A 22,111-nucleotide genomic window follows, 5' to 3' on the forward strand; every position below is an offset into this window, starting at 1 on the left:
TCCAATACATTTTTCCAAAGTCTGGTTTTTATGCCTTTCTCTTGCCAAAAAGGTAATAAAGTTTTTAATCCTCATCAAAATCCTTGTAAAAAGTACAAACATACATTACAGTGCCGTGAATGCAGTTGCTATATCATCGCAGTAGAGTTTTATTTTTACTCTCTCACATTGTCCCACGTGCGGGAAAGGGCTTTGTAAGGAAATGTATTCATTCAGTACCTAATACCTGAAGGCGTAAAATATTGCATTACTAATTTTTTCACAGAAGCAAAGAATAATAATCTCAAGTCATAATCACTCACGAACACGGAAATGAAATATTCGTCATATCCTCGCAATAATTTGCTTGTAACGCTTCTTATTTATGATAAAACCGTTGGAATAGTAGAAATACCTTGCTGGGGAACGGATGGTGTAAAAACCCACAGCAAGGAAAACGAGTAAGGCAGAATGTGGAGCTCAGATGAAAAAGCACACACGTGTTTGGCTGTTTTTAGCTTTGTGTAGGAATAATTAAAACATGATTTACATCCTTGTGCGTATAATCAAATGGGAGAGAAGTGATAAATTTTTCACTCGATTAATTGTTTTCCACGGCGTAGTTTTGTCCCATCTAATATGGAGACGAGATCTGTGGTGAAATATGTTCCTTCCTAAATGAAGTAGCTGATTTCTCTTTGTGGGTTTTACCATGTGAAACGTTTGAATCTGTCTAAACCTTATTAAGGGCTATGCGATGCAAGGCATTTAATTACAATTTGAGCTAAACAGTTTTGGGCAAATAATTAAGCCGCTTCTCTGTTTTCGCTGGCACTTAACGTTTTCCCGGGTGAAAATGACATGTGACCTAATTTATAGTTGTGTTTCTCATGTCATTGTTTACTCGAAAATGAGTCATTACTGCTTGTTTAGTATGAAAGATCAACCGCTGAGTATAGGTTCTAAACGGTTCGCTGTTTTCATTTGCTCGGTCGGAATTACGTATTCCTTATGACATATGATACGTATATAGGTCATAAAATTATTGCTAATATAGTATATAAAATTAAATCCTTCCGCATTGATAGTACAAGCGAGGTGATAGTGGCGAGTAACATTTTAACAATCCTGCTCTTAATTGACTTCTGAGGAAACCTATCATAATACATCAAGCTGTCACCGTCACGTCACTCTTAAAGAATTCCAATTATCAGTTTAACTACTATTTTTAACTAGAGAGTTCTTTGAGTTGGTATTATGTATGAATAGCCCATGTAGGTAAATGATGTAGGTATACATCTTTGCTTTTTATAATGCAGAAGTTCACATTGTTTGCCTGTAAAGTATTCAATATGTTTGGATTGATGATTCCACTTGCCTAGCTTTACTTATAATGTAAAGCGTATTTGATGCTATTCTTCGTTATTTTGAACAATTTATTATATATTGCAAATATTATGAAACAAAATAATTTAGAAGACGATGGAATACTGCTCTCCTCGTTACTTAAAAAGTCTGACAGTGTGCCAGTAGAATTGAAAAAAAAGAGGGGAAAGACAGGGAAATGAAATGCAGCGGAATGTGGCATGGGAAAGATAGGGAAACGTAGGATTTCGGAAACTTTTTCGAAACTTTAGCGGGAGCTAATTGTTTAGCACCACATACCGTGGAGCAAATTGCGCCGTTCGTGCTCTCCTCATACGTCCCTGCGTTCTTTTTGCCCACTGCGAATAAAAAGATATGAATGCCGGTATATCAGCCCCTGTGTTGTCGGGTGTTACATGAATTATTGACTTCTGGTAATTTTAAGCTAGAAAACAATATTTTTACACAAAGTTCCCTAATGGTTAATTTGTTTTGTTTGACCTCTTAGTTAGATGGTCTATTGACTTGTTTTCTTTAAATGTTTGTGCCCGTACTGTCTCGTTTAAAACAATTTTAATTCTCATTAAAATATTTTGTATGAAAATTAGTGTTTTGATTTCTCCTTCCATTTACGCTGATGTAGTTACAAGTACTTTGGGATCGTATTGAAAACCTGTGGTGAGCAATTTCTTTGGATGTTTTGGAAAAATTGCCCGGGATAACACGGAATAATACAGGGAAATGATGTTTGTACAAAAAAAAAGTCGTGGCCACCCTATCTGCTCGCCGTCCTTACATTTTGAGAAGGGATTTTACTATGAGTGTACTGAAATATAAATCGTTCATGTACGAAAATTCTGCATTCTTTTGACAGAATATGCACTCCATGTTGTAGATTATATTTATTTTCTTAGCGTAGTTAGTATTTATACGTTGAGGAATGGAAACATTTTTCATTTCCTGAAGAATTTATTGTATTTCCATAAAACCAAAGCATAAATCTCGTGGCTTCCACTCACATGGCTCGTAAAATGCAAAAGATAGGAGAATGGCCAGGGACCTAAACGAAGCCATAGTCAATTTATTTTTTGCGATAACTGTAAATTTTTTGGATGGTTTCTCATATAGATTCCCTGATATTTTACGCCCGTAGGTACGTTTTTCTATTTTGACTATTGCTATTTCCCCGTTGAGTTTTGAAACGTGGAAGGGAGGTATAAATCGGGAGATTTCCGTGCTATGATTTACGGTCATACATACCTATATCACGTTTTTTTACCGCTGTACTCGGCTTTCTGTCCTAAGCACATGTCTTCACCCTCGTTTTTCGATAATTAAATCTAAGTTTTAGCCTATTTTTAGCGTTTGGGTATATAGTCATGGTCAGTGCTTTGGTCACTTGACCCATGGAATAAAGAAATAATAATGGTCGTGTGTTTGCAATTCTTAAAATTCATTCTCTCATTATTATTACTATGATTTATTAAAATGCATTTTATTTTTTGTCGTGTAACCTATGTTACCGCGGTAAATATAAATAAGTTTAAATAGGGATGGGTAAAAATTATTTTGAAAGGAATCTTAATTGTTTTAAGTGAATGTTTCGAAAGGAGTCTTACGTCTTTTTGAGTATTTTAACGTCAGCCAGTTATATTATACATTTATTGTGATGCCCGTTGGATGGCATGCTGTTCTCGGGTCTCCTAACTATTCTTCGCTACGATTTCGCTAATTCCAGGGACGAGATTCTCATATTTCATCCATTCCTGTTGCATTTTTTCTCTCCCTTGAAATCCATTCAAATTTCATCAAATTATGGCGGTTACATTTTTCGGGATAGATAGTCAGTATAGTGGTTTAGAAATATCATTCGTGTCCCAAAATGTTCATTTATAGTGTATGAAGGGAGTCTTATTTCCTGTTTACCTCATTGTTAAGGTAAACTGGCAGTCGTTAAATTCAAATCCTATCATTTCAGAACATTTTAAGCTATGGTATATCTCTCGGGAAGAAGGAAATCATTCTCTCCTTTGTTAATGGACTGTTAGATTACAAATGAAAAAAAATGGAGTGAAATTTAAAATTATCGATCTGGTATGTAGGGATATTTGACAAACCTGTCGTCTCGGGTGAGTTTATATTAATCTATAATTTACGTTCCAAACCGCACTGGTGAATTATGGATTTTTTTTCTTACGTGCGTGACTTCTTTTGCAAATGTTTAACTTTTTATTCGTTTACATTCAACCCTGCTTCTCGTTCTCTTGCTTTTCATTTCGCAGTATATTGCATGTTCTTTCGTTAGTAATTGCTCCAGCACGTGTCGTAAGACGTCTTGTTTTAAGTACCCTTGCAATCGATATGGATTTACGAAATATTCAGTGGTCTCTTTTTGTGTGAGTGTATGGCTCGTCATGTTCTATATCCAGCAGTACGAAAGTATTGGCAATATAAAGAATATTATGACGTTGAAGGAGTATTTACATGTCCGAAGTAGCTTTTGATCAGAAAGATTTATTTTGTTAAATTTGAATGAATGAGGTGTTTACGGATTGAATAAAATATTTATGAAATGAAAATTATATTTATTTCATGCTTATCATATTAATGAAGTTTCTGATCTTTTTTGTTTTATTTACATTGAAATTACATTTTAATAGTATAAAAATAACTTAATACTACTAAAAATTAGGTTATTATTAAGTGAAATGTTAATTAGTATTCAACTCCCTTCTTAAGCTTAAGTGTACTACCCTGAAGTTTAGATGTTTTATGTGCTAACGCCTTAGTTAAATAAGATCGTTTAGGAAAACTCAAAATGAACTTAATTACGTTAGGGAATAACAGGAAAATTGAACTAATAATTATTTTTCAACACGCCTTTAATTTTTTCTGAAGTGATTTTTTTTACAATTCATAAAAACAATCCAAGCATAAAATTTTGAATTGAATTTCAACTTTTGTATTCCCTTGGGGATAGAATAAAAAAAATAAGTTAAATATTTTTTTTCTCATTCTCATAAGTAGAGCTGATGGGTAAAATTTGGGTTTGGATCCACATTAGATTATTTAAATCGAGTCTTGAAAGCATCTTGGAGACGGTGAAGACTCCCAGATGGAACCTCATTAAAAATGTTCTCAGTGGGATGATAAACTCCCTGCGGATCGACGTTGCGTGGGCCCATATAGTGCACTCGCAAGTGCCCTCATCCGATGCTCGAGTCAATAAAAGAAAGCACCCCTGAAATGCAAATATGTGCTTCTCCGGCGCAGATGTTCGTGATCCAGAAAACGGAATAACCCAAATTTCTTTACGGCTCCCGGGAAAACAAGCGATATTTCCTCTCGTACGCTTTTAAGGGAAATTGTTAGGGAAGGTTGTCCGATCTTACGAGTCAGGGCGCGAGAGTTTCTTTCAGCCCGAGTAGTTTGCACGACGAAGTACTTCACGAGAGCGTTTTATGCCTTTTTCTCTCCCATGCTCGTTCTTTCTCAGGCCGTACTTCAAGTTTCTTCCTCTCACTTCTTGCCCTTCTTTCTCGGCCTGTGTCCTTATTTCCTTCTCTCTCTCTCTCGTATTCCCTTGAGCTCGTACTCGCAATAGACTCCTTAGTGCCTCGTCGTACCCCTTTGTGATAATCGATCCTTCACGCTCTTTGTTAGACCTGCTGAAAATCGGTGCCAGATGGCTTGCTGGGTGAAACGCGTGGATTTCAAATTGGCGGAAAAGACCGCGAGAACTGGTTTACGGTGAACCTTTTTATAGAGTTGCTCGCGAGTTCACCTATGTAGCGGAAATTGCTAAGGATAGTGTTGAATTTGAGGTTTTCCCGGCTTTTAGTCTGATAGAATAATTTTCGGGTTTCACTCCGGGTGTGGTTTTAGTTCTCAAATGGTCGCAACGTTTCGAAGACTGAGTTTCCCATCTTATTCAGGGTAGAACGCTTCATTCAAATTTATTCACAGAATAATCACCTTCTTTGAAATGTGTTGGTTTTAACATTCTAGGTGAAATTTAAGGGTCCTAGTTAGATTCTCAATCCAGGGAGTAGGTTTTTCCTCCAGCATATTTTCAGCTTAGGAAGTATGAATCCTGAACAGGGAGCGAGGTAGCTGTAGGTGGGTGAAAAAATTGTCTGCAGATGCCTTGGTCCTAGGTTAAAATCATAATTGGAGCCTTTAAGTATGGGAAGGGAATCTCCCACTACATTAACCTTTCCATTGCAACGTGCAGGTTGAACCAATAAGTATGGGAGTAAAATGTGACACTTCTCAAAAAAAGTTAATGGCCTAGCTGGTAAATTTTCAATGGTTTCATTAAATTTACTCACCTTTTTTCAAATCAATTGTGCCAGTTTCTTAAATATTTATTTTACTTCGAATTTATTAAAGCGTGCATGTAAAAAGAATTGCTTATTGTACAAAAGGTTCATCGGAAACTGGTAACATCTGTAGGAATTAAAATTATAATCGGAAACAGGGTTCCTAAATATTTTTGGCATATTTATCCATAAATCCTACTGAAGTGCCTCTTTTGATGAATTGAATGTCTTATTAGGAAAGCATTAAAACTTTAAAAAATCATACATTGTGCCCGTTCTAACGAACAAAATTGTTTACATCTATCGACACCAATATTCACTTCAGAATTAGAGAGTAGATTTGCTGTCAGTTACTTACCGCTCTCTGAAATACTGCGATGCATAATTGCTGCATACCTAAAAAATCTCGCTTAAATTCATATTTTTCCACTTTTTTACGACGACGGTTGTCTCCATAGACACACCCTTCGTCTCCGCAAGTTACTAGCCTTCTGAATTTTTATGCGAAGTTTAATCCCAATTTTCTTTCATTGAACTTGCTCACCTTTTTTCGAATCAATTTTCCAGTTTCTTAAATATTTTTTAAACTTTGAATTAATTAAAGCATTCATGAAAAAAGAATTACTTATCGTACTCTTAATGCTTCAATGTCCAAGTATCAGAGAAATTTAACTTGATGGGTAAAATCTTTGTTCTTTTTAAGTCGTTTTCATCCAATTTGATGAAATAATTTTTACTAACCGGGTTATAATAGATTTTTTACGGAAAAACTAAATTATTATCGTGTTATAATTAAGCTATTAACGTATTATTATTTATTATTAATTATAGCAGATTTCAGCAATAACAATTGATGATTTACATTCTCTCACTGTACCTATTTAAAAATGCAGTTTCGGTGTGGCTTTACAGATTTTTGTTCATGACTCGTACTTAGGGTCAAATGTTTATTGAATAAACCTCTGTTTGGCAATCACCTTCTATAAACCGTTTTATTGCCCTCTTCGTTTTATCTAAGAATCTTCCTCTGGGGAGAAGGCATAGTTGCAAACGACAGAAATAAAATCGGAAGAGGTTTTTAAAAGATTCCACTTCTTCTGAACGCCTTCCCAAGTTTGTTGGCCAGGTTACGAGAATGGCTGACCTAGTGAGATGGAAAGCGAGGTTTTTAGGAATCACTTGCGAGGAAGTGGTTGCGAAGTTTCAAAAGCAGTAGGGATGTGGGAGATATCGTGCGGTAATGGGGGTGTTTGTTTGAGACTCAAGTGTGGTAGGTCCGTTGCGATTCAAGGCTTTCTCCGTCAGAACTTGGCGATGCATTCGAGTGTGGAGGTGAGTCCGTAATGTTGGAAACGCGGGTTTCTTAGTACAGATGAAGATCGCTGGGAAGTGGTCCGAAAAGTTTGAGGGAGAGTCATCACTTATAATTAATGGATCATTATACTCTCCCAAAAGAAGATGTAAACAAGCATTATAGTAATTTCGAAATTAAATGTTGGCATTAGCTATCGTACTACGTGTTCAAGACTAACTTTTAATTATTTTTAGGTATACTAGCGGATTGGTGGTGTATGGTTATTTATGTAACCTGTGAAAGAGTTAATTACTTATTTACTCAAAATACACTCATTATTTTGAAATGATAATGGATACATCTATTCATACAAGTGATGAATAAATTATTATACTAATTCTAGAAGGTTTTTTTTAATGATTTTTCTTTGCATTTTTTTGTAAATTGCCACCGATGAGTAATGATTGATTTCGTTGGGCAAGTTCTCCATTATCATCACATCTCGGGTCAAAAATCAAACGATTGGTATGACTCATCTAATCTTTTCAAACCAGTGACTTTCTTCTCTTTCACATCCTTCTTTTCCTATTCTATGCCTTAATTCGAAATCTTCCTTTACCTTTATTGACATCATTTCTCAAGATATGACCGATTAGGTTTTTTCGTCTTCTTACCAAGGATTTCTCAAGGCGTACCTTTTCCTCTACTCTCTCTAGGACTTCCTCATTAGTTATTATGCCGTACAATTTGATGTTTATCATTCTTCTGTTTTGCCAAATGTCGACAGCTTCCACTCTTGATTTCTCCGTTGCTATTTTGTCCCTACACAACTTCCGTAAAAGAGCATGCTCAGAATGTAAGTTCGGAAACTAGTTGATGCAATGTTTTTTTAAGTAATCATGGAGTATAATAAGGGCTGTGATCAAGGATTTAGCAACTTGCTAAAACACAATAGGAGATTTTGATTTAATTCTGAAGATTGTATTGTGCAAGTTTGAGAACAGCCTAATATGGACTCAAAACTTCTTGCAAATATCTCATCGTAGATAAAACGTAGCACGATTGAGAAAAGTAGGTGGGGTACTTCATTTATAATATATACCCATCTTCCTAACCTTGCCATTTACTTAAATTAGCTGTTCGTTCTTCAATGAACTTTGGACAACAGAGGTATACGATAAGGTCGTAGCGACATTAGTTGAACTTATTAATTCAACTTTTGCGATTAAAAATTTCAAAGAATCTTGAATAAACTTGCCATTTGAAAGGGACTCACTGAAGGCCGTCACTGCAAAACATTTCATATGTTTCGAAACCATAGTCCCTCTCGCCTGCCCTAACCCTGCGTAAAAACCAGATACTTAAATCGCTTATACGGGGTATCTGGTTGAAAGTGTGCTTATTTTGACTTCTTGTCTTTAATTTCTGTTACCTTGCATGTTGGTGGGTATAGTTTTTCTATAGTTCGCTATCACCGAGCAGTACGAGAGTTCTTTGTGTGAAGTTTTCTGCAATTTGCAATATTCGCTTTTGCTTACATATCAGGCATATATTTCACTCTTGCTTCTAGCGCTTCATTGTCACTCCTTTAAAGTCTAGTGAACTTCAGTTGTTTGCGACTCATTATCACCAAACCAGCCTCCCTACTGGAGAAGGTATCATTTTATTCTACGGAGGGGTCCAGAGAAATATATAGCTATGTGAATGGACTGAATACGAGGGCCTCCGGCGATGAAATGGTTAATTTAGGGCCAGGAGACAATGAGATGGGAAAAGGGAAAGGAGGAAGAGGAAGACAAGTCTGTCCCCCATTACCCATTTCATTCTGCCATCCCAAGCGGCAGACGGGTCGTTTTCAACGCAAGAAATTGAGACGTTACGCCTCGCATTTCCATTTAAAGCGCTAAAGGGCGCCGCGGAGTTGCGATGAGGGGAGGGGTGGGAAGAATAAGGCAAATTCGGGGCATAGAGGAAGTTTAATGGCGCGGAAAACTGCCGGGGAATTACCGCGGAGGAGCACGTGATAATGTTTGCCGAAATCTCTCCCGCAACTAAGGTGGACTATCGACCTAATGGTCCGAGGCATCTCCGAAATATCCAAATAATAATCTAAGGGAAAGTTTTGAATTTAGTGACGACGCTTTTCATCCTAATCAAGAGTTCGTACTGCAAATATGAAATCATTCACGCAAGAAGTACCAAAAAGGGGATCGGGTTGGTATGGTCACTTAAGTGTTGGCTTCCCACCACGTGAGCTCGGGTTCTGGTCCCGGCGGTGACAGAGAATTTCTAGAGACTGACCAGTCCTTTCTTGAATGTTCTGTGGAGGGCATTTAAAGCGCAATACTCCGTACGTCGGATGGGACGTTAAGCCGTGGTCCCCTTGGGGCCTTTCGTGAAGAGCAGGCAAATACCGACGCAGGGTTTCTCTCTACCCTTCCATCCATACCCTTACCTCATGGAGCAAATGGCCTTAGCTGTCGGTCGTCTCCTTCAAATATCATACCAGCTACATAAAAACGTTCGTCTGAAATACTGTCCAAAATTTTCCCCTTAAATATAACTAAATAAAAAAGTATCCTTTTTAAATAATAATATGATAATATTTTGCCAGAATAAACATCATACATATACAAGTTCTGAAGGATACCGAGTATTGGATAATTTTATCCTTAAATTTTTAAGTAAACTCTTTACAGCTATTTTGGCTGAACGTACTGCCGTCTTATGTATGCAACTTACGTGATTTGATTACATCATAAATTCATTTGATAATATTTCAAAATGTAGATGGTTTCTGATCGAGTTTAAGTTAATCATCATTCGCTAGACATGAAAATTATGTTACAGTTTTTATTTCGTCATTGCAACTTCCATAAATTTACCATTAATTGACATTTTTATTTGCGTAGATAAGTTTCATCATGGGAGCTAGTATGAAAATGAGGATTTCCTAATTAAATTTCCAGTAGTATACAAGGAAAAGCCTGATTTTGATGACCGGACTTAATGTACAACTAGGAGTACTCTTTTTGAAAATTTCATAAAAATGACGCATTTTCCGAACCATCCTCCTTAACGATAACGACAATTGCTTGGCTGGCTATAAACCATTTCCGAAGTTTTTTTATGCTAAATTTTGGTATATGGCAAGGAAACCACTGAAGGATTCTTACAGTATTGTTACTTGAAGTATTGCTTTGATTTAGGATAGTTTTGAAATTTCTCAGATTTAATAGTATTAGAAAATGACTAACACGGTAAATTTAAATGAAGACCCATCTATTAAAAATGATTCTTTCTTTTAATTTGGGGGCTATCTTGTTCGAATTTGTCCTCTTGATTGCACTCTTAATGAGCTGACTGAGTCCCATAATCAGCGTTACTTACTCTGTGGCACCAGGTTAATATTCTTGGACCTCTCCAAAATATCCTAATGGTAATGTCGGCGTGTGAATAACTTAGCCTTTTAAGTAATTTTGCGGCGTCTTGTACCTTTACAGACTCCAAAGTATCGTAAAGTTATGACATGCATCACCGATTTAACGTGGACTGGCCTGTTGACTTAGGCAATAGTATCAATTCAAGTATTACGCATAGCATGAGATATTTTTAAAAGTCAGGTGGGTCGAGAATATTTTCAATTTGTCCTTTGATGGGGGCAAAGAACTGATGATTTATTTTTTAGACAATGTTTCCTCGTTTTTGAGGGATGAGTATTATGCTTGAAGTCAGTGGATCATGGCTTTTGTTAATATTTAGTGTTAAAAAATGAATTATTGAGCGGCGAATTGAAGCAATTTTGCAGTTTTTTATAAGCTCATTGCGTTTCGCTGACATATTCCAATAAATTCGCACCTTTATGAACTTGTTGCGGCATTATGATTGCATAGCTCTCGCACGTTTTGCGAATTTCTTTCGATGGAAGAAGAATGGAAGATCAACGGCTTCAACGCGCGCATGATCCATAGCAAGATTTCTTCTACTAAAGTCAATAGGGCGGAAAATGTGCTGTATATGTCAGATAAGCCACGCGGTAGCTCGGGAAAACAAATATATACCTACTCAGAATCGATTACAGATCAGAGGTTGAACGGTGACGGATTGACTTTTTTTCAGGCGTCATTTATTATCCCTTAGGTTTGAGCTTTTGCAGCTTTTGATACAAAACACCTCTCTGAACGCCCTATCATACTTTCATTTGAGACAGAGCATTCTTTTTTCTCTATCAAAGGTTTTGCAGTTTTCAATATTAACCGTAAGCTTAAGAAATGATTTTTTGTGTTGGTGACTCGAAGTATAATTGTTGGTGTATTGTTGACGCCTTCAATGCAACGTTCATCGATGACGGCGCAAAGTAGATAAAATAGAAATTCTATTTCTTTATGATTGGGTGTTGTTTTTCCGAAACACTTACTTAGTTTTCTCTAGTTGAATTGCACAAGTTGTATTTATGTAGGAAACCATTGCAGTAACCTCGAAAAACCATGTAAAACTATTTTTAAACCTAGGCCCTGCTCCCAAAACCCCTCTGACCACTATCACATCAGGAAAACAGTCTTTTTGTATTGACAGAGTGACAGAGTTCATGGTTAGATACGATAATTCTTTACCATATGTCCTTCATAACTCGTGTCCAAATTTTTATCAAAATGTAAAACCTCACGGACCCAAAGTTTGTTGAATTTCGGTGGGATGACACACGCACATTTTTTCTCCCCCCCCCCCATGAAAAATGGAAAATGCATGTTACAGCATTAAAAGACTGCAAAATAATCAATGATATTCAATAAAAAAATTCAATCAAATAAGATATATCATTTTGAGGGTCGTAATAAATTATAAATATTATACTCAGAAAAGTTAAAAAATATATCCTACGGAGGACAATCCATGGCCCATTAAAATATATTGTGATAAGTATTTATTTCGTTCGAACCCTAAATAAATACTTTTTATTTTCACACGTAATAAATTTATTGATACCATTCATAAGGGTTTTGTATTCCTATGCGACAGATTATGTAATGATTCTTAAATTTAAGAGGTCACTGAGAGTATTTATTGTTATCCTCATTTGGTATCTACTCAACTTCACTTAATAACCTGTTTGTTATCTTTATCATAAAATTATTGTACTCACCGCAATATTTTTTCAGCTTGACGGTTAAAAAAACTAAAGGAATTAAAAAACATTATTTATTTTACCGCACAGATAGATTATTTTTTTATCCGAAAAGGGCAAATATTTTTCCCATCAAATTCGCTGCTGATGATACTGAGGTCACAGGTGAACCCCCCTTTTTTTAAATATAGAGTACCTACCCAGCGGGTATCAACCCAGCTCACATTGGTATGCAGGGGCACGCTTTAAGTGCCGAGGGTGGTTCGCGCGAAAGCGAAAGCCGAGTGAAGAGCGGGAGGGAGAAGTACTTCAAGTGCGGATGAAAAGGCGGAAGCGTTCACGCGGCTGGACGACGAGGGTTGCACGCTGCTTTGGCAAATGATGAGAGAGAGGGAGAGAGAGAGAGGAAAGGGGCGTGGGGATTGGATAGTGTGGTATCGGGAGAAGAAGGTCAAGTGACTCCTCTTGGCCTCAGGGATCAGCAACCCACCTCCCTCGAGCACGGAAGGAAAAATCTCTCTAGCGGATTTTCACGACGACTGGATATTATTTGGTCTTGGGTTACCTCGCGGACCGAAACCCGAGCAGTTCGAAACTCTCTAAATATAACAGAGCACTTCGCAGTAAACACGGCCGTTGGGAAATCACGGGAATATTTCTGTGGTCAAGATAGATGAGTGCACGGAACAAAGTTTGTACTCTACTCCCTCGCTTATAATGTCGTGGACTGCGAGCTAGTGAGCTTTGCAACGTTTGTGTGCGTTGCGGAGGAAGTACTCGGAGGATGTGGCGATGTGAATGCAAAACGGTATGGGAGTAATTGTCTCACGTTACCCTCTCACTGTAGAAAAGCCAACCGAGTGTTCTCGCGAAAATTTCACTGCGCAAATCGTTCAAGCATCTCGCATCATATTTAATTTCTATTCCATCCTGCGCTCTTATAATGTTAATTTGTGCTGGAATTTTTCTCAGATTTGAAATTCATGATTCTAGGATCATCTGAGTATTAGATTCCTATCTAATGTAAGGTTGCCCTAGGAAAAAAATTTAAACGAAGGTTCGTCATTGCAGTAGTTAAAGTTTAATATTATACTTGGGTTATATAAATTATGCATGTGTTTTAGCGAAGTGTCAGATGCCTTGCTTTTTCCCTCATTGAAAAGATCGAAAATTTGCCTCACGTAGTGTCCTATTAAATTTGCTTTCCTGGAGTATATTCCCCATAGACAAGTGTCCAGTAGACTGGCTATCACTTTTACTGACTGTAGTTATTATTGGAATTGAATGATTTCGTACCTTTAATCATAGGCCGCTTAACATTAGAATATTTTACTGACTCAAAGGATTCAGTAATCGAGGCCTTGCTAAAAAAAAAAACGAACGTCAACACGTAGCACACACGGCCATGTTAACGCGACCATCTATACGCTGGTGATGGTGCTTAGTCGCGAGTACGGAAGTACACTTGAATGAACATAAAAAGCACTGTGACTGGGGCGTATAGATCCTCCCTCTATATAATTAGAACAAGAAAAACAGGTAAATTAATAACATTTACATTTAATCCATGATTTTTTGTTCATTTATCATGTTTTACGCAAACCTTTTGCCTGCCATATTCTTAAATCTAATAGTATTTTATTTTGACTTAGTTTAATTTTCTGCTTACACTTTTTGGGAAAATTTGGCGATAGTAAAATTGTAAACATTTTCTGCAGTCCATTAGAGGCATGCATAAATAATGCTGGTCAATTGAGGAAAACTAGGCCAAATTAATTTTTTTGTAGATTTGAGAACTTAATTTAGTTTCCGTCCCTTCTTTCTGATTGCCTTATTTTTGCATTTCCTAGGGAACACAGCAACTCATCCAGCTCTTTGGTCGCTGCCCCCAAGGGCTCTGTCATGTACTCCATATTGAGTGGCAATTTCGTAATGGTTTTCTGCACTCAACAGGAAAACCTACTTTTATGGCTCCCTTGGGATACAAAATTTTCATAAATGAATTCATTTACCCTTTTTTCCATTATTTCACACTAATTTTCAAAATTTATATCTTTTATAACTAGTGTTATCTGAAACACAGTTTCAGGCTACTTTCTCAAGTATGTACATTATTGCTTTGTTTCCTATTGCTTTATTTTTGGTTATATTTTCGCGGTCAGTAACTAACAAAATGCCTGATATGTAGATAACCTGCCAACATTAGGTACCCTTTATTTGTTCTTTCTTCCACCGTATTTGGCTTTTTGACCCCTTGCGCACATTTTTGGTGCCATGTAAGTCAATTGGAGTCATGTAGATCAGAGCAACGAAAAAATCCCTCGCACTATTCAAATCTTAATTGGAAACTCATAATTCATTGGGACTGCGACTAAAAGTGTTTATGTTAAAAGCCTACACATTCTCATAGCACTAACCTTGACTGCTCTAATTCAATGGAATGAAGATATGATCTTTAAGTAAGAGAAACTACAATTTCTTTTATGCACGATTATGGTGCTAGTGTTTTGCTACAAATTTTAGAATACAGTTTTTTGTCATTTTTTTTAGAAGACCAATTGCAGCTAAGGTCACATGCGCCAAAGTGATATTGGAGGAAAGGAAGAATAGGGAAAACAAGCGTCTTTCTGGTAAAGAAATGTGTCTAGACTTTCGTCTGAACGTCAAATTCGAAGGACAGAATGCTATACTTGGAAGTACCCTCGTGACAGGACACAGGCGGGGATCCTCAGGCTCCTCGTTTTTGGAAAAATTGGTCGAGAAGAAAAACAAGTTTCGGTGTTTTTTTTCTTTTTCCTTCAAGTACTACATTCCCTTCTTGTTTACTGGCTGGGTGCGCATTCGAGGCTAACGGATTTCAGAACGGCGAGAGCGAAGCTGAAGAGGAAGGTGGAAAGAGCTGTATTGAGGAGTCTTTCCTTCTTCCCGAAATCTCTCCTTCCCCGCTATTTGCTCTCCTTCGTGTGGTCCTTGAGTTTGAAGATTTACGGGAGAATGGAAGAGGTGGCGTCGTGCAATAAAGGAGAAAGCAGCAGTTGAGGATCGCGTACGAGGGTGGAGTCAGGGATTGAGGAAAGAGTAGGGGCAATGACTGAAGCACAAAAAGGTAATTTCGCGGAACGGAGAATTGGAGTTAGTTAGAAAAGATTTTTTTTACAAAAAATCGCGAAGACGATGTAGAAAAAAAAGACATTTTTCTGCGTTAAAAACATTTACTTTCTTTTTCTTGGCTGAAATTTCAATCTTATGTATCATATTGGCATCATATTGGCGTGGTCGGGAAAGTATAGACTCTGAAAGGAACAATTAATTATGTAGCCGTGATCGTCCCTGTCTTCGAATGGAACCAATTTATAAAGTGAATTGTTCACATGTTATTTCTTTACAATACCAGGGTGTCCAGTGATCGGGAAAACAGCGAGAATTGGGAATTAAGCGTGTATTTTTAGTACCTGTAAATTTTGTATTCATTATTCATGAATCTTTGCTCCATCCTCGAGTTTCAAAATCTTTTATTTCAAATTCATTTCGCATAAAAGTTTGCGAGTTCAACACCTATCCTCTGGTGTATTTTATGTAAATGTATGCTGTGCAATGTTTCGATTAACATTTTAAATTGCAATTTATAAAAACATACATTTATCTACATAACTATTTGAGTTATGACGAAAATATTTTGGTTTCCAAGTGAGAGTGTGTGTTATCTGTTTTAATACTTCAAATAATATCTTCATACTGTGAAAAGAGCATAAGTTACATAATTTAAGCGTAAAATTTCTATTACTAATGTAAGTGTAACACTTTGAATAAGGAACGCACAATAATGCGTAAATGTAACGTTATTTCGAAGCATTGAAGTAATTTTGGATGTTTTAAAATTATTATCAATCGCAGTAATCTCGTAAGGTTAAGCTGAAATTGAGTAAAATTTCCCTGGAAAAACTGGAATTTTGCATGATTTTTTCTGATTTGATCAACCCTGAATGCCTAATAAATGAATCATTATTTTCAAATATAATTATTAGAATACATTTTATTTCTTCGGTTAAATCTCCTGTAGATAAGGCTACTCCAAAGGCTGTTATTATGTGAGGTCAATGACCAAAAATCTTCTGAGTACTTACGCCATTTTCATTCCAATTGCTTCCATATTTAATGCCAACCCGTTCACCCATTTTGAATCTGGATCTGGACAGGATTTGATATTTTGTAACTTTTATACATTTATAATAGTCAGTAATTCTTTGCATTAATTTTCATGTTGGCCGTGCTTAAGTCCTTGTGTAATTATTCAATATTTTAAAACAGACATGTAAAATAAGGTGTTATTATTGAGTGATACCCAAAGGGAATCATAGTTATGGCCAATTTACATACATTAAAATGTGTTTTATTAACCGTTGGTAGCTTAGATTTTATTTTTAACCCTCACTTGTCTTAAAAATCTGGTAGTTGCAATAATTCGTAATGTAATTACCTCACCATTTATTCTTTAGTTATACATTTGATTCAGATGATATACATTTCAATCAAAAACAGTTTAATATCGTTACTGATGAAATGGAAGATGAGATGAAATCAGGAATTTTATCAGAGCATGATAGTTATCGTGTAAGTACTTAAATCTTGAGTGCAATATTTTTTTAGAAGGGACTGAAGTGCCATTAAAGTAATTCATGCCTCCATTTCTGCCCTAGTTATGTTCCTACTCCATAGCTGTTCACGCTTTGCGGATAAGAGCGGTGTTTCAGACGCATCTTGTGCTGTGAGTTATGTATATAACTCCATTAATCAGCAGCTCATTTTGTTCAGCGTGAGGACTTTATAGCTCCCTTCCAGAAGTTTCGCTATTTTAATCTTGTTTTCTTAAATTGCCTAGCTTTCTAGGCCAAGTGTCTAGAGGGAGTGGAAGTTAAAAATTTAAATTGTTGTTTCACGAAGTATTCTCGCAGGATAGGGAATGATAAGTTTATCCAGAACTTGCTGCATCTCATTAAGTGACGCTAATGGCAGCTACATGCGTTTTTAAGATTCATAGAATAATACTGAAGACTGCTCTTTTTCCTCGTTAGTAAGTTAGATGAAGCATGTACCTAACATTTTATTATTAAGTTTCTCGTATTCAACGGGTGTATGGCACCTAATTCATGAAGTAATTCTACCTTTTTATTACCAAAAGAATCGTGGAACACTATAATAAAGGTCGTCTATTCTTATGCCTAATTTGTTACTTGTTGACTACATTCGAAATCAGGTGCTATTTCCTGAGTTATAATTTTAAGAGAGGGTTTCCTAGCGAAATTATTTTAAATTTACCTTTTCCACCTCACATATGCGTTGTGATTCACCCGACCATTCCTAACCCCAGGAATTCAAGAATTAAGGAAGAAATTTCTGAAATTGATGAAAGCATGTTTTGTGTCTTCATGCGTTTCGGAAATATGTAAAAATTTATGTAAGATGGCTTCTTCTTTGGTTCTGGAATGTTGCTGGTCTTGTAGTTTGAAACTTTGCATGTCACATGATTTAAAGATGCGAAATATCCTATTTTTTTAGCCCCAAGAGTTTGTGGTCCAGCTATTGTAGGAGTATTTTCCTTTTACTTGGACAAAAATGGAATAGATTTGTGGAAGTCTTCTGATCCGACACATTTATTTCCATCGGACTTCGGTGAATATATGTGTCTTTATTATGTGACTAAGAACATTCGTTTATCTATTGCAGCCTGCAAGTGTTCTGAGGTTTGTTGAAGGCATTCGGGGATTGGTTTATCTAATTGAAACTACCTTTCCTTTAGAAGCTGTATGTATAGTTGCCTTCTTCTGTCTCTGTCTGTTGTCTCAATAGATTGAGGTCATAAAGTACCAATTTTGTGAAGCCTACCAATGCAGTTTCAAGAGAAATAAACACGTATTTTTATTACCTTGAATGTATTTCCCGCAAAGCGGTTCTTAGGAAATTCGGCCAGTCAAACATAAGGAGGCATTCAAACAATTTTCCGGTACCAAGAGCAGAGGTGTTTTGCTAACATTATTTGTACATTAGATTCATGGTTTCTAGTTAAACGTACTTGAATCGTGGAGAAATATCCTAGCCAGTAGAATCGATCACGATGGCATTGTTTATAAGCACATGTGCATTTATGTTGATTTATCAATTTTACTTTAGACATTTATTTAGACGTTCCTTTTGTCTCTTCTATCATATTTTTTTAAATTTTATTTTATTTTCAAACCACCGGATGCAGCTCTAATTGGCCATTTTGCACCGTGGTTTTCAACAAATGTAACAAGTAAACGTACACAAACAACCATGCCCTGGACCGGGGAAACCTACCCAGGCGGGACTCGAACCCGCGACCTCTTGCTTGGTAGGCGAGAACGTTACCCCGCCGCCACCGAGGCCGGCAATAGCTATTTTTATATATGAATTTAAATACTATCATTTTCATCCTCCTCGGTGTAATAGCTATGGTTTCCTTCAGTACTAATTTAGAGAACAAGCATGTCGCTATTTGACGGAATGATCGATTCTGGAGAGTAGAAATTTATCACCCTCGGTCCGGTTCCACCCGTTGAGCTGATGGATGTGATCAGCTCTGTTGGCCACAGTAGCGTTCCTCCCAAGGGCCCACCTACCCTTTGCCCGCATTGTCCATCCCGTCCCTTAAGTGTTAGCTGAGTTCGCTGCTTTCGGTTTTCTTGTAGACCATCTTGACCTCGGATAGGTGTTTGAACTATTTGAATGGTATTAAATTATTATTTTTTCAGAATACAATTGTTTTCCGCAGTTGATGTAAAATCTGAGGATAGCTAATAATTGTAATGATAATGATAATAATTTCATTTATTTCAGTGAGCACCAAACCCATGGGAAAATAATTGTACATCACTTTCTACTATTTCAGATTCTATACATGCATAAAAGAAAAGAAAAAAAAACACAAATTCAAACAAATGCACCTTGTTCGGGCCGTCGCGACAATGGAGAAAATTCAACATAAAAATATTGTCAACATAAGATAAAGATCACACAGTGATGCAGCATAAACCATTCCGCATTATACTTAATGAAGAAAAAACATTAACGTTGATAAATATATGAATGTCGTCAGTTACATGCATCTCTAGAACTCCTGATATTATACATGGGAGGAGGATATATATTTCGTTCCAATATTGCACAAGTACCTAAGTATTGCGACACAAGCAGGATCTTTAGTGGCCTCGTTTATTTTGGACGAGGAGCTAATAAATACCATCAGCTCTTTGATACAATCAAAAGAATGGCTTTCAATGGTGATGGTCTAGTTTTCCGCCCAGACTAAGCCATATGTGTATTACTAGCACAAAGTCAAGGCTATAACGCACTCACGAGGATTTTTATTTTTGGTTGTCCAAAGGCTATCACGTTCCCCATAAATATTTTTATTTTATTATGGCCATCTTTACCTTGATACCATACTAGATAAGGAAATTGCAAATACAGCTGTTTGAATGTAAGCACTATAATGACTTAGAATTTGATTGATTTGAAACACTCTGGACCATCCCAAGTGCTGCCCGAGGTCCGAAAATAAGTGTGCGATGAGCTATATGATTAGGTAGCCGTAGTTTGAATGATGTAAAAAAACGTTGAATCATTCTAGACTAAAGATTCCAAGATATTGAGCTTTCACACACCCCGGTGCGAATATCATTCACCATAATCCCTGAGCATTATGACTGAATACATTGAGAGCATTATAACATTCTGAGACAATATTGATGAATTCCTCCTTCTAGTATGTATTCATCGCACAAGAGTTGAGTAGAAAATTTTCATAGAACTGTGCCTTTCTTTTTCATTCTTTTCCATCTGCCGAAAATCAACTGGATTTGTCAAGATTAGATAACTTCTGATTGGCTGAAGGAAAAACTGAAAAAAATAATACGTCGCCTTTGTAGTTTACCAATTGAAATATTGGAATAAATGGCTTATAATTCAGTGAATGCACTAAATATACTTGTTGATTAATTTATACTCCTTTTTAAATGCTAACGGATAATTAATCGATTAGGTACATATAAAAAGGCTGTTCTTTCCTATATTAAGTTTTACGCTTATCGACAATACGATTTTAAATGGAGTAAATAAATACTCGATTAACATGGTTTATTTAATGAATTGAGAAGAATTCGGGTATAGCTTATGACCTTTGAAAGCAGATTATCGCCCTCGTTGCACCAACCATAGCCTGACGAAAGAATATTTTTTTGTTATTTTTGCCTTCAGCATTAAGCGGGAACAAATCTTGGTCAGTGGTATTTGAAGCTCAAATGGTATCATTTTCAATTTTATTGCTATTATATTGGCTTTATAAATTTCAACTGATGTATTCGTTTTTAGGTTTCGCGTGATAACTTTGGAACTGTGAATTAAAACCGAAAAATTGAATTGAAAGAAGTAGCTTTGATGTTTTAAAATTGATCATGAAAAATTGAATACCCATACGTACGAAATGTTAAAATATTTCACTTAATGCAATCCAAAGTGCCTCGAGCAATTTTAATCCGAGAGCGATCTGCATAATGCATGAAAAGGAAAATTATGTCATTTTGGCGGTTTTGTATCCTACCCGGTTCAACTGTGCAGAGAGGTTATTATGCTCTGCTTGTCGTGACTGAGGTAAAATGAAATTATTGTCGTGCGCTTATTAACCTAGATATTAGTCCGAAATGAAAATTTAGAGAACTCTTGTGCGGGTTCCATTTCTACCGCAATTTTGTTAAATGAGACCGAAGCAACTGACGGTGCATATTAAATTTCGGTTTATGACCTATTTTGAATTCATATATTCCTCGTTTAATTAACCGTTGGTCAGGTCAGGTGGCATTATTGAGGCTATAAAATGGAGGATTATTTATTAACCGCGATAGCAGAAGTGCCAAGCGTACTCGAAAATGAAGGGAAAACTCCAGTCCCTCTGCGGATTAAATTTTTGAAAAGGATTGCGTGAAGAAGGCGTGGCCAAACAAAACTTGCAGGCAGCGCTCCATCGCCGGTGGATATATGGGCAACTCCAGCCGCTTTATTCAATTGTTTCTTTATGTCTCTCATCCGCGCGCCCTCTGCAGGTGTGTGTGGTAAGTGCAAAGGAAAGTTGTTTGCATGGGGGGGGAAACGGATATAAACTTCGGATTACGGAATAGACTCCCGCTTTTCATCGCTTTCGGGGTTTGGAACGAGGTCATAAGTCAAGCTAGGATAAAAAAAATCCGGCTGCAGCGGACACGGCTTAGGTGTGGCGTAAAAAGTTCTCTTGGCTTTGAATGCAAAAAAATTATTTGCGAAGTGTATGCATTGCGGTTGCGTTCGAACTCTTCGTTGGCCGTGAGAAGTGAGATATAAATCGAAAAAGACAATCGAAATGAATTTTAAAAATCAAATTCATCACTACTAATGCTGTCTCTCAACTTTAAAGTCCATTGTCAACTGCATTGTGACTTAATTTAAAAAAAAATATACACTTAGTCATGTATTTAAATTCTGTTCAAGGCCTGGAGCTACAATTATTTCACTACCTGAAATTAATATGCAGAGTTTATTATATATTGGACCACCCATTGATGATATTGTTAATACTAAGTTGTCGACCGTATGTTCTGGCAGAGCCAAGTGCCCCTTCCTTTCAAAAGAACCATTCATGGTTTTGGAATGGGATTTAATTAAATAATCAACGGCCTAATGCAAAGCTAAATTTGGTCACTGCTGCATCAGGCTTGGGATAGATAAGCTACTGTCCGTACAAACACTCATACTTGAATACGACGCAACTTGTGCACTAAGGGACGTATTTTTCACATCATTCTTTATCGACATCTAAAAATTATTCCGGTTTTTCAATTTAAGTTTCAAAGTTCCATGAGACTTTAAATGAGTTAACCGCTTTAAGTTCTTTAGGTCCACCTGGTCATCATAGAATGATCCTGCACACATTGAAGATGGCGCTATCCCCTGAGCATCGATGGCAATCGCGTCATCAGG

The sequence above is a fragment of the Ischnura elegans genome, chromosome 3 (assembly GCF_921293095.1).
Source record: "Ischnura elegans chromosome 3, ioIscEleg1.1, whole genome shotgun sequence".
In the NCBI taxonomy this organism is placed as follows: domain Eukaryota; kingdom Metazoa; phylum Arthropoda; class Insecta; order Odonata; family Coenagrionidae; genus Ischnura; species Ischnura elegans.